Below are 14,804 nucleotides of genomic sequence, written 5' to 3' on the forward strand. Positions count from 1 at the left end.
AATGGCGTACAGAGCAGACGACAATGTGGTTGGCTGCACGCACAGAAAAGCGAAATTTCCGCGAAAGTCGCAAAAACTGTCGCATCGCCAATATTGTAAATCGTGCTACTGGGACAAAGCGCCACCGAGTACCACGTCTATAATGGTGTGACACTTGCGGGATATCGAGTAATACTGCGAAATACGTAACACGAGTTACAACAGACCTTCTTGGTTCAGTTGTCAGCGGAGGGTTTCCGGAGATTGCTGATGTAACGACATCACTACAGGTCTATATACCTATATGTCTTTCTAATGTTGTTTCTAAGCATGACACGCCCCTGTGTTCTTAGATACAACTTGTGGATGGTGTCCAAAGATGGAGGCCTTCTTAGCAAATTTGATTGACCCACACCTTGCATGTTGGAAGTGTAAGTGCCAAACTATCTTAGGGCTAACTTGGAGGAAATAACTGCTAGTTGCAATCTGTGGGTGGATAGAATATCAGCGGAAGTAGAAATGTTGAAAGGGACAAGGGCACCAAGTCTGGTTAGACTTAGAGATTCTCATATTTATCACAGATTGAGGAGCCAGGGCAGATCACAACACCATAAGGGATGGTGGTCTCACTACAAGTTCACCTTTATTTCAGGATAACATCAGTTGACAACTGATGGACCCTTAATAAGTTATTTCTCTCCTTGGGTGTTTCTATCGGCTGCAGTTAGAGCCATGGTTGACTGATAGGTTGAAATTGCATCAACACAATACACTTCAACCTCTGCAGGGGTACTCCTCTAGTAGCAGTCAAACACAATCAACATCTTTGTGTTCAGTGACATGGGTTGTAACGTTTGGCTGCAGTAGAGTGAAGTTGGAACAAATCATCAGGGTTGTGCATTGGACTGTTAAATGTGTCATTATTGAATGCAACGTTACAAACCGAATGAGGACATCACTCGGTCAAAAGGATCTAATTAGCTTTTCTAACTAAGATCACTGTGTCAACTCTTTTTACATGGGGCAATACTTCTAATGAGCATTGTGATGCAGACTTATTTTGAAAGACAGAATGATTAGTGCCTAATTTTATAGCAGGAGTTAAAATTTATTTTGACATTGGCAACATGTCATTTGTGATTTTGAAATAAAAATGACTTTTCTCTGTCATTGTACATCTTTGTGTTATCATGTTAAAGTCCCATGTGCAAAGAAATATCATGTGGGATAATCCACAAATACTATCATGGATTTTACCTCACCTTACTGACAGCCATGTTGGTTTGTTATGCTTTCTGGGCATTGGATGCAAGAACCTGAAAGGCTCTCCAACAGATCATTAAGTTTACCTTACTTTAGGGTACGCGAGTGGCCCAGTTGTAAGAGTTGTTTCTTCGGGACTTGCCAGAAACCTTTGATAGTGGGTTTGAATCTGATTTTACCACGATTGTGTTTCTAGTTTTGTTAGAATGTGCGGGGCAAGCATCACTGCATCAGTGTTTCTTTACAGACTTTCAGAGTTCTTTGCTGGATGTCGGCTATTGTTTTTCCAAAAAACATCTAACAGTAATTAAATTTGATACAAATCAGTGGACGGACCATTCAAATAGTTCCACTCTGTAGGCAGCTAACTATTTTCGAACTGAATATTAGTTATATTTTGCGGGAAGTCGAAATCTGTCTCCAGAAAAACTGAAAGACCCATGCTGTTTGACAATAATTAATCAGTAATTGCTTATATGGTTCAATATTTCTAAGTGTACACAGAGTTTTCATGAAAGTTGCTGGAACATTGGACTACACCCAAAATATGACACCCAAATACTCCACCAAAGGGTATATTTACACATGTCTGATCGCTGAAGGGCACAGTTTACAAATAATATTTTTATATCTCTGGGATTAATAGTTTCATACCAATACATTGCCAAGGGTGTTCATGAACCATTTTGCTTTAAATAGGATGGTTTTGTACCCACAGCCAAATAGTAGCATACACTATGTTTACCAACTGGTTGGGGTTTTAGTTAAATATATCACACACAATAAATATGTAGCAGCAACGGAAATGTTCCAGATAATAAGCTCCATGTAAGGATGAGTCAATCCATTTCCCATTGTAACTGTACAGAGATGCCAACCACTATGATTTTGGAGGAGTTACTCTGATTTTCAAATACAAAATCTGCTCTCCAATTTCTCTTTAAAAAACCCTGAATTAAACACTGGCAAAGCATTCAGAAGCTTAGCGTTTGATCCTTTTGGTGTCGATTGTGTATATTACGTGCTATTGACGATGACGTTTCACAAAGTTTTTCCGAGTGCATGTCAAAGAAAGTGAAACAAAATGGCAGAGCAGACCAAGCACTAAAACCCAACTCGCACCTTTGGTGCTCAGACCTGGCTTTCAGCCAGTCATGACTCCGTTTTCCTTAGATTCAGGGTTGGCGTCTCTGGTTACAGTTGGCTGCATTGTGTTGTGTCAACATTACCATGTATCACGAGCGTGATTGTATGAGAATTTCAATTCACATGTGTATCAAGACCCCTGAACAATATGTAGTCACAAATGTAAGCAAAAGTGGCCATATGCATATACTAGGGTTTTACGTAAGTACCTACGTACTTACGTACCAACATGCATTTCTACATAAGGTGAATATAGGTTTAATTTTTTTTCAGGAGATAGAGTGAGTGAGTGAGTGAGTTTAGTTTTGGAGGAGATAGAGTGAGTGAGTTTAGTTTTAGGCCGCACTCAGCAATATTCCAGATGTATGGCGGCGGTCTGTAAATAATCGAGTCTGGACCAGACAATCCAGTGATCAACAACATGAACATTGAGCTACACAGTTGGGATGCGATGAAATGTGTCAACCAATTCAGCGAGCCTGACCACCCGATGCCGTTAGTTGCCTCTGAAGACAAGCGTGGGTTACTGAAGATCAATTGTAACCTGGATCTTCACGGGTATTCAGGATATATATATCCATGTTGACCTGTGTCATAACGACTTGATTGGATTCTAACGATTTGATTGGATAACTGATGACCTCTCAATTAGGTCACATTCCGACGTAACTATTTTTTCATTCATAACAAACACGTGAATTCATTCATTCTAGAACTTAAATGCATTCTGGGAATGTAAATATCGCGAACGTTGCATTGTTGTTTAAGTGTGAGTCGAACTGAGACTTATCCGTCGAAAAACATAAACACAATGTTTCCACCTGTGATGTTAGCCGAATGAAGCAACTGCAAACCAATAAATGGGGTGCTACGGAGTAGTTTACTGTAGGAGGCTGTACGAGGCATTATGACAACTGTCATGCATCGTAACGCGGTTACCAAGGCAGTGACATCATTACAGTGTGACGTCATGCAAATATTGTACTACGGTACAAAACTCTTCTGCAACCTCTCTATAAAACTCGAAACCAAAATATTAACAAAAATACGCTATTTTGTCAATTTAATGCATGTAAGACATGGGTAATAAATAAAATAACACACTCAGTCTCATTACATACGAAATTATACGAAACTCGTGACTTTCCTATGTTATCTGACCTCGCTTTCGCTCAGTCAGATACCATAGGAAGGACACTCGTTTCGTATAATTCGTATGTAATGAGACCTTGTGTAGTATTCTCTATGAAAATAACAACATAACATTTGTTCATTCGTCTAATCAGTGTTTTATCATGACAAGTTGTTTGAAAAAATTTGCATTGTACCAGAGACGGAGGTAGCGACTTGCCCTAAAAGAGAGTCGGTGTAACAAGTCAATTAACACTCAATATCGGGCGTGACCATCGTTTGCGTTGATACAGGCGAGGCAGTGGCGGTCCCCTCCGAAAACTTTTACCTGCCAAAACGTTTACATTCCAAAATGGTCACAATAAGGAAGTTCAGGGAGGAAAACAAGATTTCAATGGAACAGTTCAGGCAGATTTTAGATGATGAAAACAACTTAATTAATAAGTAGCTAATTAGATAGACAGATATTTTATTCAGTATAAAGGCCAAAGGCTCATAATACAAATAAATTTTAGAGTTGAAATAAGCGCACATAAAAGTGACAGGTTTATGTTTTGACAGTTGCAGCTCTAGTTTTATGTATACATTTTAAAAATTCATAACATTTATGATAACATTTCTTTCTTTACTATTAAGGATGTGTATTAAGTTTTGTTTGCTGACAGTATTATACAAAAATGGAGTAATAAACTTATATCTAGCATCATTATATAATTTACAATCAAAGAGGACATGGGTCTCATCTTCAATACAGTTAATATTATCTAGTTTACAGTAAAAATTGACTGTCAGCCATTGGTATGTTATTATTTCTGCCTACCTCTATACCTAACCCAAAATTGCTACACCTGAACTTTGCTAGAAGAGATTTTAAATAGGGAGAGAAAGATAATGATACGTAGGTTTCTACATGCAGTAATGATTTAAAGTGTTTGCAAGCAATCTAAAAGGTTATGAATAGTGGCAGACCATGATTGTTTAAGATTATCAGAAAGCCTAATTTAAACTGGTGCATAAGTACCATGCTATCACCTACAGCCTGTGAGAGCCATACAAACCCAAGACCAAATGTAAATAAGATATTTTTCTATATTTGTGGCCCATGTAGTCCTACCTGAATCATCAAGAGATTTCAACATGTGGTATACCTGAAATGGAAGTGTATGTGATTCTAATTGAATTAACCTACGCCAATATTTAAAAACTCTAGACATATAATTAAATTGTAATGGAAGCCTGCCACATTCCCCCAGAACTATACTAGTACTTACAATACCTCTACGTAACACTGAGGTATTAGTCTGAAATTAGTGAGGCCTTCAATACTTCAATAATTTTACAATATGATGTTCCCCATACCTCAGATCCATAACATAGAATAGGCAGGGTGACAGAATCAAATAGCTTAAAGAAATCCTGAGCTGACAGATTACCAAAATGTCTTTGAAAAGAATAAATATACTGAGTCAAAAAAGAAACTTCACAAAATGTAATTTGATAAAAAATAATGAATAATATTTCTCAGATGATACATCTTTGTATCCGAAATGGGATCCCTATCTTTCGACTCTAGAAAAACGTTAGCAAAACCCACTCAAACCTATCAATTCTGTCATGCAAATGGACGTTAGTGATAAATCAGGTTTTGCATCTTGTAGTCGATCACCCACTGATCTTAGCATCGAAGTTTTCTTCATATGCACGTGTTTGCATTGGCCTCAACAATTGAAAAACACTTTTAAATCACAGTTCTAACGGTACTTGAAATGCCACGATTGTCAAATGTGCAACGTGAACGTGCCGTTGGCATGTTGCAAGCAGGAAGATCAGTTATTGACGTCGCAAGAGCAATGGGATGCACGTACAGTGTATGACTTGCGAGGTCGTCTACAACAAACTGGCACCACTTCTGATCGCCCAAGGTCAGGTCGTCCACGTGTGACGTCACGAGCAGAAGACCGTCAAATCGTCCTACGTCACCTACGTGACAGATTTCTGCCGGCTACACGAACCAGGGCTGAGATGTTTAGAGGTCGACTGTCCTCACAGACCATTTGACATCGGTTGCAGGCTGCCAATCTCCATTCTCGACGTCCATATCGTGGGCCAATATTGACGCCGTTTCATCAACGTCAACGTCTGCTGTGGGCCAAACGTCACCTCCGATGGACCCAGAGAGACGGGAATCGAGTCGTCTTTAGTGATGAATCCAGGTTTACCCTCAGATTCGTGGATGGCAGGCATAGAGTCTGGAGACGATGTCGTGAACGGTATGCCCAATGTTGTGTACAGGAAGTCGACAGATTTGGGGGCGGAAGTTGCATGGTGTGGGGTGCTTTCTGTGGGAACAACCGTTCCCCGACTTCTGGTCATCCGTGGAAACCTCACAGCTGCTGCTTACCGCAACCAGGTGCTCAACCCTGACCTCGTTCCTTTCATGGCGGCTCATGGCCCAGGTCTACAGTTCCAGCATGATAATGCATGGCCTCATACCGCGATGTTGACACGAAATTTCCTTCAAAACGCTGGAATCAACGTCATGGACTGGCCATCGAGGTCCCCTGACCTTAATCCAATAGAGCACGTTTGGAACGCACATGGGAGAAGGCTTCGTGGTCTTAGGAACCAACCTCAGAATTTGCAGGAACTTGGCGCTGCCTTGCAAGAGCAATGGCGCAGAATCCCCAACCACGTGTTCACAAGCATCAGGCAGTCGATGAGGAGACAGTGTTTGGCAGTGGTAAATGCGCGGGGAGGCCATACACGATATTGAACTGAGAAATTTCTCATTTTTATTCTTGTGATTTGACATTCTGTATACCCATGTTTTGGAACAGCGGTGTAGCCTAATGGAATTGATTATGGCACTGTCAGTGTATTGAGTACATCACACAGATCTCAGCAATGAAATAATAACAATTTAACCATCTTACCATCTCTTGTTCTTTTATAGTGCCCTGAAGAAAGAATGTGAAGTTTCTTTTTTTGACTCAGTATAGATATAAGTGTTTTACTTCCTGGAGAGAACAGACAGTGTTGAGCCTTAGTCCATGATAGCCTAGGAGTAAAAACTATGCCAAGATACCTATAAAATGACACAACCTCAGTTTGTTTACCTTCGAAGAACCAATTTTCAAAATGCCTTAAATATCCTGAGTTTCGAAACACAATAATCTTTGTTTTTGTACAAGTTAATCTTCATACCAGTAGGCCTGCAAAATAATGCTAGTGCATTGAGCCTTTTCTGCAACTCCTGACACATCATCAGCAAACATTAATGCATAGAGATTATCAACATTAACAATGATATTAACACCTTTTCCTCCAAAACTTTCTAGAACTGAAAAAAGCTTGTTGATAAACATGATGAATAACTGGGGACTGAGAAAGCAACGTTGACGAGTGCCTTGATTACACCTGAAAGTATCAGTGAGGCCATTTGAAGTCCTAACACATGGCTACCAACTTCGATTACATGGACACTAAGATGTTATGAAATTTACCAGTTATTCCAACATCCTTTAGACAATGAAACAAAACCTTATGATTAATTTTATCAAATGCTTTTGCAAAATCTATAAGAACACAATAAAATCTTCCCTTTTTCTTATAAGCATACTTTTGTGCAACAGCATTCAATAGAAAAATATGGTCAACAGTTCTATAATTAGCTCTAAATGCAGCCTGATACTCACTGATTGTATTATTACTCTCACACCACTTCTGCAGCCTAGATGTTAGAATGCAAGTAACCATTTACAAAGTGAATCTATTAAAGAAATACACCTATAATTACTAGGGTTTTGCCTAAGTCCTGACTTGAACAGGGGGCATATGATACTTGTACCCCACACAGCTGGGAAGTTGCCTGTATTAAATATTTGGTTAAGATGTCTAGCTGAATATGGTTTTGACGATTTAATACATTCAGCTGCTATGCCATCATGCCCAGGAGATTTGTTGTTCTTCAGCTTGTCAATGTTGGAGTTCACCTCGCGTGAATGATATCATTTAAGTCATCATTACACATAGTATTAGACACTGCACCTGGAATGTCACATGAAGGTAACTGTAAGTCTTGATCACAATTCAACAGAGATGAGAAATGTTTGACCCAGTCACATTGGTCAATATTAACATTTATAACAGGTGTTTTCCTAGTACACTTTAGTAAGTGCCAACACATTTTAGGGTCCTTCCTGACTTCCACAAGATTGTGTTGCTTGTGTTCATAGTATTGTCTCTTTTTCACTTTAAAAAGGCATTTCAACGATGATCTTAGCGATTTGAATACATTAAATTCAACACCATAGTCTCTGAGCTCTAAGAGCAGCATATTTCTTGTATTTAAGTTCATCTTATTCTTGGTCCCACCAGGGAGGCTGAGTTTGCAGTTTCCTTGTGTTAGGTTTATATAGTTTCCTTGCAGACAGATAGAAAAATATTTGTGATAGCTAATATTGCTGAGTCAGTATTGTTATTTATCTTATCACAAAAATTAAAAAGTTGTTTAACAAACTATCATTAAAATATTGACACAGTTCACTATTTGTTACGAGGGAGGAGTGCAGAGAAAGGGACAGCCAGGTGTTTGAGAACGGATGGAGACGGCACAGCACAGGTTAATGAATAAATAACTTTGTCTGTGAACGTGCTTCTCGCACACCTGGCTGTCCCTTTCTCTGCACTCCTCCCTCGTAACAAGCAGTGAACTGTGTCAATATTTTAATGATAGTTTGTTAAAAAACTATTTTATTTTTAGGACAAAAATTCTGCAAAAACCTCACTGAGTGGGTATGATGTTTTGATTATGATCAGCGTTTCATTGAGTATGTTATGTTTATTAGTTTTTGAGTTAGATTGCAATTCATCGGTCCGCTTTTGAGCCTAACAGACTATAGTGTGGTATCTGTTTGTGTACCACCATCACTATTAGGTTCACAGTCACATGTTGAGTAGAAGCCAGTGTTTAATGAACATGATATTGGAAAAAGGATTGGAGTCATCAACATGTTCCACTTTAAAATCACTTATGTATGGAAATAGCATGCTGAAGCTATCACATAGTCCACAACACTTGAACCATTATAGGTTTAACAGGTGAATTATCCATGTTTATCCAACAGTCTACCATCTATATATGGATACCAAAGCTTCTACAGACTTCTGCCAGTTTTTTTCCATAATTATTCAAACATTGATGTTTGTTGGATCTGGAGATATCAAAGTCATTACTTGGATAATCATTTATGTGATGTTGAATCAAATTCAACGTATCATTTGGAATATAGTCCAAAAGATCTTTAGTTCTTGCGTTTAGGTCTCCAGCAAGAAAGATATCCTTATCTGGGTGATCTGAAGAAATAATATGGAGGTATTCTTCAAGATAATCAAGACCATCACAGTCATTGTATTTGTAAACTGATGAATTATCTGGAGATATGTAGGTAAAAACACAGGAGCTTGTAACGCCACAATATTTTATATAGTGATAAGACCCCGTTAGTGGAAGTACATACCTTGATGGCATTTTTAGCGTTACAAGCCCCTGTAGCTCCTCCATTGTAAGTCTGTATCGTCCAAACCGTTTAGTTTTGTCTCTCACAGTGTGAGTCACACAGTTATCGATGGTAAATACCTCTAGAAATTCACAGAATTCAGATTTTGTCTTCACATTCAAGAAAAGCAACAATATCATAGTTTTTATGAAATGTTTCAACTCACTGCATTGTTTATATTTATTCAGCCCCTTTATATTCCACGACAGAATATCCAATGAACCTTGGCCTTGGCATTACTTTGTGTACTGTCCACTCTCCTACCCAGAGTTCCATGCTGCCAGCCAGCATAGTACCTCTACCACAGGCCAGATCTTACACAATCCATTCAATATAATGTACATTTTTCTTCACTCTTATATTTTTGATGCGTCTGCGCATCTACTTAAACATCTTTGATAGAATGGTTTAGTTTCACTGAGAAAATATCCTAAAACATGTAACACTATTTCAAGTTTGCGAAGCGATCCTTTGTTTACATAGGTTGTACGGCTTCACTTGCCGGCGGAGAGCAAACGATGCAGCCAGTTTGATATCTAAATATGTACTGTCATAAACCTTACTGTCGCCGTTGTGGAAGAATATATATGTAACAATGTAAAACATTGTGAAGAGCGCGCCGAAAAGCTTGCGTAAGTTCAGTCTCTTATTATGTATATGCTCGTTTGTTTACAAAAAAGAGAAAAAGTCTGGTCACGTGATATGCAAATTAGCCTGTGGCAGTGATGTTATGCTTAGTCATCACTGCGATTTCAACATGTGCTATACCTTATGTGGTATATGTCTTAGTCATCACTGCTTAGTCATCACTGTCGTTTGCCTGGTTGGGAGTGATCTCCCTTGGCGAATCTGCACTTCCCGGGTCCAAACATTGTGCTCTTGGGGTCCGCCCACCTTGGACTGTTATTATGTTGCGCTGATGGACTTACTCTCACGATAGATTTTGAGTCCCCGTCGTACTTGAATACTTCGCCATCAACGATGAGCTTGTTCAGTCTCACTTTAAAATCGTTTCCCAGCTTTTTGGGCCTGTGTAAACCAGTGCGAGAGAGCATGCCTGTCCTCACGAATGTGTTGTGGGGAATCTTCATTTACTCGGTGTTGTGAGTCTTTGTGTAACATCTCTCTTGCCTGTGACTCTATATACAAAGTTCTTGTCTGTTGTTGTTACAAATTTAACAATGATTGGCGAGTCTTTTTTTCTCATGTTAAGTCGGTGTGCCCTGTCTATGAAGATGTCGTTCCTGCTTTCAGTGTCAAGAGTGTTGGATAGAAATTCGCGAACTTTTTGTTCAGAGTTTTCCCAAGTCAAGTTAACTGTACCTGGAATTCCGTGAATTATTAGATTATTCCGTCTACTTTGGCACTCGAAGTCATCTAGACGTTCTCTCATAAGTGAGAGTTCTGTTTTGAGGTGTTGATTTTCTGTTCTCAGTCTCCTGAACAGAGTTTTGACATCGGATTTTAATTCTTTTAGGACATTCAATACCTCGGATTGTTCTTTGTCTGTCTGTTGAAGTCAGACTGCATCCATGGGATCGACCGACAGCATGGTTTGTTGAAGTGTGGTGGGACGGGGCCGGGGACCGGGGCCGGGGTTAGACTCTACATTGCCACATATCCCCAACAGAATACTCAAGAGCAATAAACGTCTCAAACCCACAGAAACGTAATGTTTTTGCACAATATAGCCTGTACGACGTTTCCTTGCCCTGTTTGCCTGACTAAAGCACCCGATTTTGGCTTGATATTGAACCAAACATATTCCTATGGTGACAGCTCCGTGACAAATGTTTTACCCGGTAACTGTCATGCCTATTGTAGCTAATTAGTAGGAATCATCAGAACGCGACATTAATAAGCAACGATGACAAGATGCTGGTATTTTCAACAAGTGAACAACTCAAAGCCTAACAGTCAGCTGAGACACTCTCCACGGACGTCACCATAACCTCTTGTCCCGATTAGTTCACGCAAGTACCTACTCCTAAGTACTTGCCCTTCTCCCAGACCACCAGTCTACTACCTATGCCCGACTTCTGAAGGCTGAGGTGCAGCAAAGACTGTACAGACTAGGACCAGACGAGCTACCAGACTTGCCCTTCTCCCTATTGTTGCTATCCAAGACACATAGGTGGATGCCTTGTAGTAAACACCATAAGCTATGAGATTCACTAACTTCAACGACTACATTGTCACCAGCTGGTTAGATGATGATGCCAGATTTCCCCGGCTACTTTGGAATTGTGAGCAAACAACGGGACTACGGACAAACAACAACTTGGAGGCATTTCACAACCGTTTGAACAAAACGCTGCCACACCGGCACACAAAAATTAATATTTTATCGAAACCATCCGCAAGATAGAGACGGCAGGCAAGTCAAAGATCTCCCAGATCAACGTCGGAGCAGCCCCTACCAATAGGAAAAGAATGTACTGGGAGACAGAAAGCTCTTTGATAACATTGAAACAACAGTTCACCACCAGTACACTCAACATGAATTTCTAAATGCGCTTGGTCACCTGTTAGAACTTGGAATCATTTAAGTGAGACAAGATATACTGAGTCAAAATAAAATCTTCACAATTTATATTTGTAAATAAAAAAATGAATTGTTATAGCAGACAGATTTCGGTTATCAAAGTATTAATCTCTAAGTTTCGACTCACGAAAAAAGTCACTGCAAAACATTGAAGAGAATCCAAACATCGAAGCACCCTACAACAGTGCTTAAACGTGTTTTTCACGTGTCGCTGGTCACGTGATCTTACCATTGCAGGTACATTCGATCGCACATGTTCCCAACAACTGTACAGAGCAAAAAACAAAGAAAAGGATTTACAGACTCGACTGCAACAAACTGGCACCACTGCTGATTGCCCTAGGCCAGGTCGACCACGTGTGACGTAACAGGCGGAGGACCGTCAAAATGTGCTACGTCACCTCCGTAACCCTCTTTTGACGGCAACAGGAACCAGAAATGAGCTGTGTAGGGGTCGATTATAGGCACAAACCATCCGAAACCGGGTGCGAGCTGATCACCATCGTGTTCGATGACCATATCGCGGAACCATTTTGACGCCATTGCATCGACGTCAGCGTTTGCTGTGGGCTCGACGACACCTCCGATGGAATCGAATTGTCTTCAGTAATGAATCAAGATTTACCCTCAGTTTCGCTGATGGTAGGATGAGAGTGTGGAGAGTATGTCTAGTGTTGTGTACAGGACATTGATAGATTTGGGGCGAAAGTGTCATGGTTTGGGGTGCTTTCTGTGCGATTGCCTGTTCCGGACTGCTGGTTATCAGTGGGAACCTTACTGCTACAGGTTACCGCGATTAGGTGCTAGCCCCTGAACTTATTCATGGCAGCACATGGTCCAGGACTGTACTTTCATCATGACAATGCCAGACCCCATACACCCATCTTGACCAGTAATTACCTGCAGAACGCAGGAATCAACCTTGATCGGCCGTCAAGGTCACCTGATCTCAGTCCAATTGAGCACATCTGGGAAGCTCCTGGTAGAGGTCTGCGCAAACCCAGGAACCAACCCCAGAATTTGCAGGATGTTGGTGACTTGACACTTTGTTTACGCCTTTTATTGATAAATTCTTTAACAACATGTGACCGATTTTTGGCATTGTGATAATTCTCATTTTAAAGGCACAGTATCACACCACGCTTCCCTAAAAATAAATAATGCATATCTCTCAATAATACTAACTATCAGCCCCTAAGGAAGCTACCATATAATTTATTCCAATTAACAGTACGTATTTCGATTAAAATATTCGAATGAATGATGCAACGTTGTATTAATTCGACTCTCGCGACCTCTACCGGCTGAACATTATTTCAAGTGAGCCCCATAGAGTTATGTCCCTTGGAGCACTCTTTACGAATATCCCAATATTACAACTAGGGACTGGAACCAATTCGATCCAACACCGCGTGCAACAGTTTTAATGTAAGGAGTAACTGTTTGCATTCCATATATGGCAAGTGTTTGGAAGCTGTTGGCCTCAGTTATCGATTACAGGCAAGTCGTAAGGGGTAATAAGTCTTTTATTGCATCAATAGCAAGCTAATGTGAGTGCATATACCCCAATATTATGATATAGGCCTAGATAATGTCTAAAATGTGTCACATTGTGCCATTAAGAAAAAGAGTATAACTGACGTCAATATCGGTGATGAATGACAACAACTGTATGCGAGTGCATTGTCATTTAGGGGGCGTCTCAAATATTGGCTTTAATTGTTGGTTTGGGTTTCATTGGTGTTCAATTTTCATTTCTTGGCGATAACATTTATTTGACATTTGCAATAATTGATAATTTAGATAATAAAGCATGTATATTTAATATAATGATGGTTCATGGCTGACATCGATAAATGAAGTTTATATCAACAAAATAGCTTGCATTAAATTTATTAGTAAAAGACAAAACGTTAAAAAGATATATTAATTTCTAATAATTTGAATAACTTGATTAAACATATCACAATTATATTTAAGAAACATATGAAGAAAAATGTGATTCGGTAGATATTATATTATAGAAAAAATGTTTGTACTTTGGGATACAATTTGAACGTAAGAAACATCACGGCAGGCTTTGTTGTCCAATAATAGTTCTTTTTAGTCACTCGTGAAGGTCCGGTTTAGAATGAACCTTTAGTAACCCATGCTTGTCGTAAGAGGCGACTAACGGATCGGGTGGTCAGGCTCGCTGGCTTGGTTGACACATGTCATCGGTTCCCATTTGCGCAGATCGATGCTCATGCTGTTGATCACTGGGTTGTCTGGTTTAACTTTTGAGATGAACCCTACTTGCTTTATTTTCTTTACAAATGAATAAAGTTTGTGATGTGGAACTCCCAATGCTCGACAAGTGCAGTAAAACACTCTGTCTGGACTAACAAGAGGTTTCCCCGATCTTTTTCTAAACTAAAAGCGTTGACCACGTTGGCATACAACGTTTCAATGTCCGGACTCATTGTGACTGCACGCGGGATAATCAACGCGGTGAATATGTGATATGATAATCTTGTGACAAGAATTGAAGTGTGAAATGTAGTGTGAAAGAAAAGATAATTCTCATTTGATCCATATCATTATTTTTTTTCAAATATTAATAAAAATATATGAAATTTATTATTATTACAGAAACTATTATATTAGCAGACATACAGAGAGTATTTGCATGCTATAGCTTGCATCGTAAAAGTAAATTGGGACTCTGATGAAATTTCAAGGCGTAATCTTTGCACGTTTTCTCTCCTGTAAACTATTCTTTCTCGGAAGAATATGCCAATAATACCAAAGAGTAAAAATTGGAGAAAAAAGGCGACTATTGAATGTTTAACAAGATAATGTTAATCGGTTTTAAAATTGATAAAATGAACGCCAAAAACCATTTTATTCATATTTCCGTGAATGCTGCTGCAGAACACCTATTTGTACAAAATTGTGTCTAGAAAGTACCCGTTTGATTGTATTTATGAGATGTCCTCATGTAATTTAGTTATTTTTCTGGTATTGGTGTGTTCTTTATTTCTATATTCATTTGACGCTCTACATGAGCAGAGCATATCCGTCAACTGATTATGTTACAAAATATTGTGAAATTTGCATACATTTATTGCCAAGAGCACTACTGAAGAAATTAACGTCATTCAATTCTTATTAGTTTTTGAGGAAGCATTACGTTATGTAGT

Source organism: Haliotis rubra, unplaced genomic scaffold, assembly GCF_003918875.1.
Source record: "Haliotis rubra isolate DU_JTF1 unplaced genomic scaffold, ASM391887v1 Scf1250, whole genome shotgun sequence".
Lineage (NCBI taxonomy): Eukaryota > Metazoa > Mollusca > Gastropoda > Lepetellida > Haliotidae > Haliotis > Haliotis rubra.